The sequence below is a fragment of the Phragmites australis genome, chromosome 4, assembly GCF_958298935.1.
Source record: "Phragmites australis chromosome 4, lpPhrAust1.1, whole genome shotgun sequence".
NCBI classification, from domain to species: Eukaryota; Viridiplantae; Streptophyta; class Magnoliopsida; order Poales; family Poaceae; genus Phragmites; species Phragmites australis.
The window spans coordinates 24,385,948-24,393,323 of NC_084924.1; positions in this window are offsets into that span (position 1 = coordinate 24,385,948).

Sequence of the window (7,376 nt, forward strand, 5' to 3'; positions counted from 1 at the left end):
AGCCAGCCCAAGTCCCCGCTCACAGGGTACCGCAAGAGCCCGATCACCGGCAAGAGCGTCAGCCGGGTGTCAATTGGCGCCCCGTCAGGGCCCCTGCTCGGGCTCCTCCTCGGGCCTCTGTGCCCGCGAGGGCCCCGGCACCGGCTAGGGCGCCAGCTCCAGCAAGAGCCCCGGCCCCTGGCCGAGCTCCTATTCCAGCAAGGGCCCCCGCTCCCGCAGGGCCCGAGCCAGGTAAATGGTGTCCCATACACCTGACCAGATGGCACGACCTCACGGAGTGTCGTACGGTCAAAGGACTCGTGGAGCAGCGCCAGAGGGAGCGCGACGAGTCCCGCGGAGGAGGCGATACCGAGGTCGTCCCCAACAACGCCGAGCTCGGCTTCCAGGAGCCCGAGCATGCGGTCGCCTTCATCGACGGGGGCGCTTACACACCCTGCTCGCGCCGTGGCATCAAGGTCATGCGGCGCGAAGTGTGCTCGGCAACCCCGAGCGAGGAGGCCACAAGACCCCTGAGGTGGTCGGATGCTCCGATCACGTTCAGCCTGGCTGATCACCCCGTCAGTACTGCAGCCGTGGGACGGCTACCTCTGGTAGTGTCTCCCACTATCTGCAATGTTAAGGTCGGCAGAGTGCTGATCGACGGTGGTGCCGGCCTCAACCTCCTTTCCAAAGAGGCTTTTGAGAAGCTGCAAGTATCTTCCCGACGCCTAAAGCCGTCCCTCCCCTTCTGTGGAGTAACTCCCGGGCACTCCCTGCCCCTCGGGCAGGTTGAGTTGCCTGTCACATTCGGGAGCCGGGACAACTTCCGCACGGAGTGCGTCCTCTTCGATGTTGCGGAGCTCCCTCTCCCCTACAACGCCATCCTCGGGCGCCCGGCGCTCGCCAAGTTTATGATGGCCGTGCATTATGCATACCTTACGGTTAAGATGCCCGGCCCCGCAGGCTCTATCTCCGTGATCGCCGACTCCGGCGGTGCTGTCTCCTGCGCCGAACAATCATACATAGCTCTGGTCTCAGCGCAGGCCGAGGTTGATGGCTCTTCAGGGGGCCCGGGACCCTCTTCATCTAGACCCCGACTCGCCGCCGACACCTCTGTTCCAACGAAGGAGGTCGAGGTGGGCGAAGACGCTACCCAGGTTGTCCGTATCGGCAGCAACCTGGGCAGCAAATAGGAAAGCGCGCTCGTCGCCTTCCTCCGGGCTAACGTGGACGTGTTTGCCTGGCAACCGTCCGACATGCCCGGGATCCCTAGGGAGGTGATCGAGCATCACTTGGCTGTGCGTCCGGACGCCCGCCCAGTGAAGCAGAAGGTCCGGCGGCAGGCGCCAGAGCGCCAGGAGTTTATCCGCGAGCAGGTCCGCAAGCTCCTCGACGCCGGATTCATCCGAGAAGTCCTCCACCCCGACTGGCTAGCAAACCCAGTCATCGTCCCGAAGGCCAACGGCAAGCTTCGCATGTGCGTGGACTACACCGACCTTAACAAGGCTTGTCCTAAAGATCCCTTCCCCTTACCTCGCATTGATCAAATCGTAGATTCAACTGCGGGATGTGATCTTTTGTGCTTCCTAGATGCAAACTCTGGGTATCACCAGATTCGCATGGCCGTAGGGGACGAGGAAAAAACTGCTTTTACTACCCCGGTGGGGACTTATTGCTACATGTCAATGCCTTTCGGCCTGCGCAACGCTGGATCATCCTTCCAGCGCGCCATTCGTATCACTCTTAACTCGCAGGTTGGCCGCAACGTCGAGGCTTACATCGACGATCTCGTGGTCAAAACCCGAGATCGCGCCACCCTGCTCAAGGACCTTGCCGAGACTTTCAATAGTCTCCGCTCTACCCGCCTCAAGCTCAACCCGGAGAAATGTGTCTTCGGGGTGCCGGCGGGCAAGCTCCTTGGTTTCTTGGTCTCTGGCCGAGGAATCGAGGTCAATCCGGAGAAGATCCGGGCCATCGAGCAGATGCGACCCCCGGTTCGACTCAAGGAGGTCCAGCGCCTCGCCGGCTGCATGGCCGCCCTCGGGCGCTTCATCTCCAAGCTCGGGGAGCGAGGGCTCCCCCTCTTCAAGCTTTTGAAGAAATCCGGTCGTTTTGACTGGACGTCGGAAGCCGAGCAGGCCTTCCGCGACGTAAAAAAGTACCTTACCTCGCCACCCGTTTTGGTGGCTCCCTCCCAAGGTGAGCCCCTACTACTTTATGTTTCGGCCACTCCACAGGTCGTGAGCATAGTGCTGGTGGTGGAGCGCGACGAATGTTCGGGGCCGGGTGCTGGGTCCCAGCTCCCAGAGGCCCCCGACCGTTCACTTATCCTCGCGGCTCCCCCTGGGCAAGGGGTCGAGCCCGAACACACTGCTCTTCCTAGCCAAGGAATCGAGCCCGAGTGCCCGGCTAGCCCCGACCATACCACCGACCCTGGGGGCTGTGGCAGCCCCCCGGGTGGGGCCACCATCCGGGCCCGCCGGGTACAGCGACCGGTGTACTTCGTCAGCGAGGTCCTCCGGGAGGCCAAGACAAGGTATCCCCAGGCGCAGAAGCTACTCTATGCCGTGCTCGTCGCCTCCCGGAAGCTGCGCCACTACTTCCAGGCGCACAAGATCTCGGTGGTTACCACTTATCCACTGGGACCCATTCTCCGGAACCGGGAGGGCACCGGGCGCGTTGTCAAATGGGCGGTTGAGTTGGCGGAGTTCGACCTACACTTCGTCTGTCGCCAGGCAATCAAAAGCCAGGCACTCTCTGACTTCTTGGTAGAATGGACGCCCGTCCCCTGCGTCATCCCAGAAGAGATCTCTGCCTATCCTGGGCACGACGCGCCCGGGTACTGGGTTATGCACTTCGATGGCTCCCTCTCGCTGAAAGGCGCAGGGGCCGGAGTGGTTCTCACCTCCCCAACAGGTGAAGAGCTCCGGTACGTCGTACAGTTGCAGTTCCGCGCATCCAACAACATGGCGGAGTATGAAGGTCTCATCGCCGGCCTTCGGGCTGCGGTGGGGCTCGGGATTCGTCGCCTCCTGGTCAAAGGGGACTCCCAGCTGGTCGTCAACCAGGTTTCCAAGGAGTACCAGTGCACGGATCGTCAAATGGCAGCGTACGTGGATGCAGTCAGAAAGCTCGAGAGACGCTTCGACGGCCTCGAATTGCGGCATATCCCTCGCCGCGACAATGCTCCGGCCGACGAGCTCTCTCGCCTGGCCTCCTCACGTGCGCGCGCCCCTGCCGGAGTCTTTGAAGAAAGACTCGCACGGCCTTCCGTCCTCCCTGCCGAACAGGATGAAGGGGAAACCTCGAACTCAATTCAGGGGACCCCGGCGGTACCCTCAGTGGGAAGCCCCGTCAGGGCGCCGCCGTCCGGCGAGTGCGCTGTGCTCGCCGAATGTTCTCAAGATGCCTCGTGGATGTCTGACATCCGAGGGTACTTGAAAGAAAAGTTCCTACCTGGGGATGAGGCGTCTGCCGAAAGGGTTGCTCGGCAGTCCAAACGCTATGCCATAGTAGATGGGGATCTCTACCGACGTAGCGCAGGAGGTGTCCTCCTGAAATGCATCTCTCGGGCAGAAGGCGGTGATCTTCTCGCTGAGGTCCACGAGGGCGAGTGCGGTGGCCATTCATCGTTCCGCACGCTGGTCGGGAAAGCCTTCCGGCAAGGTTTCTACTGGCCTACAGCTCTCCAGGATGCTTCCGAGCTGGTTCGGCGCTGCAGGGCATGCCAGTTCCATGCAAAGCAGATTCACCAGCCAGCTCAGGCTCTCCATACCATTCCCCTGTCATGGCCTTTCGCGGTCTGGGGTTTGGACATTCTGGGTCCGTTCCCCCGAGCAATCGGGGGCTATGCATACCTATATGTCGCTATCGACAAATTCACTAAGTGTCCGGAGGCGGTCCCAGTCGTCAAGGTGACCAAAAACACGGCGCTCCAGTTTATCCGCGGCATCACCAGCCGCTTCGGTGTCCCCAATCGAATCATCACCGACAACGGCACCCAGTTCACTAGTGCCTTGTTCGGGGACTATTGCGAAGATCTCGGCATCAAGCTTTGCTTCGCTTCCGTCGCTCATCCTCGGAGTAACGGGCAGGTCGAGCGCGCCAATGCGGAGATACTGAAGGGCCTCAAAACCCGGACCTATAACGTACTCGCTAAGCACGGAAAGGGATGGGTAGACGAGCTGCCAGCCGTGCTATGGGCCAATCGGACTACGCCAAGCCGCGCCACCGGGGAGACTCCGTTCTTCCTCGTCTACGGCGCCGAAGCAGTCCTCCCCTCCGAGCTCACTCTGGGCTCCCCTCGAGTGCATGCATACTCTGAGGGTGAGCAGGAGCATCAAAGGCGCGACGACGTGGACTACCTGGAAGAGTGCCGACGGCTTGCTGCTGTCCGAGCGGCTCGGTACCAGCAGAGTCTGCGGCGTTATCATCTGCGCCATGTCCGGGCCCGGTCTCTCGAGGTGGGGGACCTAGTTCTCCGATGCATCCAGTCACGCGAAGGAATGAATAAGTTGTCCCCTGTGTGGGAAGGTCCCTTCACCGTGATCGCGGTCCCCCGGGCAGGTTTTTTCAGGTTGGCGACGGAGGAAGGACAGCCACTCCTGAATCCGTGGAACATCGAGCATCTTCGACGCTTCTACCCGTAGATTGTCGTGTTCACGGTTCAGGTTAGTAAGGCCGGGGGCTTCTCCCTGCCCGAGCAGTATGAAGGCTTCGCCCCGTGGGGTAAGTCGCTGTCGCCCAACCTTGTAAATATTGCACATTAAGTTTTTCAATAAGCAATCGCTATGTCAAAATACTTTTTCTGGATTCCGTATGTTTAATCTGTCTGGTGAGGAGCTCGGTTGTGCGAGAAAAAGTTCGCTCTCTCTTTTTTTCCCCGCTGACAAAAGAATCCCGATCGGTATGCATGCGAGCAGTCGCCGCTGACTTACGTCCGCCATGGTAGGCTGTGGTGTTCGGTGTCATGACAGGCTCCCGGGCACTACCGAGTTTCGGGGTGCTCCGGGTAATCCCATCGCTCGAGCTGCTCGAGTAGTCCGGAGCTCGGGCCCCCGGAGCGGGCTGTCGGTGCTCGGTCTGGTCTGTCATACCCGGGCGCCACCAAACCATAGGACCTCTGGGTTATGCCTCTGCCCGCTCTTGTCCGCCGGTTTGGGTGTTCGAGAGGTCTCGGGTCGAAAACGAGAGCAGTCTATAACAAGTACCGCACTGGCAGAGCGCACCAGACAAAGAAATCCTATTTTTTCTCTTAAGTCACAGGCTGGCGATCGCAAGCAGCTCGGCCGCGAGGGCTTTAATGCCCCGGCCTTTGGTCGGCCCCAAGGGTCCTCGGGTGGTCCTACCACTTAGGCTCGGGTGGTCGAGATCACCCGACCCTAGGAGCCTCGTATGCCTCTGGGCACTCGGGCACTCCGTTGAAAGAATCGAGTCCCCGGGCACCCGAGCTCGGAAGCACATTCCTCCTGGATCGATGAGCTGGAAGGCCGACAGCTGTCCGGTGAGTGGTTATATTCAGACAAGTCTGCTTTAAGTAAATTTATGTCCTCGAGTCACTCTCGGGGGCTCTCGCGGTTTAATCTGTTCGGCGAGGTGGCCTCCTCGCACGCAAAACCTTGCCGCGTGACTATTTTTTCCCAGAACGACAGAACGGTTTGCAGAAAAGAGTAGCGTGCTCGCGATAACGTCTGACCGAAGCCCTTCGTGGTGGTCGTGGTGTTCGGTCCGCTTTTAAGGACCCCGAGCACTGCCGAGTCCTCGGGTGCCCTGGGTAATCCTATCGCTCGAGCTACTCGGGTAGTCCGGAGCTCAGGTCTCGGGGGCGGGCTGTCAGTGCTCGGCCTAGCCCGTTTAAAGCCCGGGCACCACCGGACCGCGAGGACTCTTGGTCACATTCTCGCCCGCACGCGTCTCCCTTCTACTAACTGAGTGGTCGCAAAGTGAAAAAGTGTTCATCAGGCACGGCGTGTTCCGCGCGGGATCAATCCATCTCCCGGACAAGGAAGTCTCTGTCTTTGTTCTTAACTTAGGCAATACGGATTCGTGAGAGCTTGAAGGCCGACTGTGCCAGTAGCAGCGATCAAAGACAACTTCATCCTCGGGGACGGGAAGGTCGGGAACGGCCCGACTGAGTACTCCCCGGGACTTCGAAGTAAAACATCGGAAGAAGCATCGAACACATAGAGAAACTGGAGTTGCGAGCCCAGGGAAAAACAGCCATTTAATATTCATAGGATACTCCCAAGGCATTTTCTAAGGGTTCACTCCTACATCTACAAACAAAAGAAAAGAGGCTACAAAAGATCTAGTCGGCGGCAGAAGCGTCGGCTGAATCCTCTGAGTCATCCCCGGGGGCTGGCGGCGGCGGCACCTCTCGCCTGAAGCCGGCTGCCACCTCAGCGGCGGTGCTCCGGACTGCTGCCCGGGCGACCTCCCCCTCAGCCTCGACCACTCCCTCCCGCGCCGGCTCCAGTGGGAAGTTCGGGTCCCTGCTTCGGTAGCAGGCCAGGACGTGCTCGGCCACGGCACGTGCCAAGCCACGTCCCTCCCGGGCAGCAAGTTCCTGGACTGCCCAGGGCAGGGTCTCGAGGCGCTCGCAGACCTGCTGCAGCCCCAACACTTATCGTGCGGGGCCGTCGCCCTTCTTGTCGTCGACAAGCCGTCCAAGACCACCCTTCTCCACGGCCCATCGCATCCGCCGGAGTATGTCCTCCAGCATATGCTCGAGGTTGACCCGCGAGACAAAGGCAGTCTCGATTTTCTCCTTGGCGGCCCGCAGCTGTGCCTCAAGTCCCTGGTCCCCGGCCGGACCGGGAGCACCGCCAGCCGCGGTGGGGACGGCAGCCTGCTTCGTCTTGGCCACCATCTCGGACAAAGCGCGTTCGCGCTCGGCCAGTTCCGCCTCGTGCTTCGCATTCTCCTCCGCCCTGGTAGCCGCGGCGGCCGTCACAGCAGCAGCTTCGCCCTCTCGGCGACTCAGTTCGCCTTCTCGGTGACTCAACGCATTCTCCCGCCGGGCCAACACATCCTCCTACTGGGCCACCGAATCCTCCCGGGCACCAAGATCTGACGCCGATAGCTCGTTGTCCACTTCCCGGACGGAGACGTCCTCAGAGGAGGAGGAGGAGCCCGTGAAGAATAAGAAGAAGGACTAGTACTTCACCGGCCTTTGCTTCATGGCGAAAAAAAATGATAATGACATCAAGCTTGATCCCTTTGAGGTATTGACTTCCTACGATCAGCTTTCAACTCAGATTGATACCTTGAATGATGCTCTTGTTAGTTGAAGGAGCTTAGTCCTAGGTATGATTCTGTGTTGATTGAGGTTGCTTGGCTTAGGTCTACGACAAAAGATGAGGAATCTAAGATTTGTTTGGTTCTCATGACTGAATTTA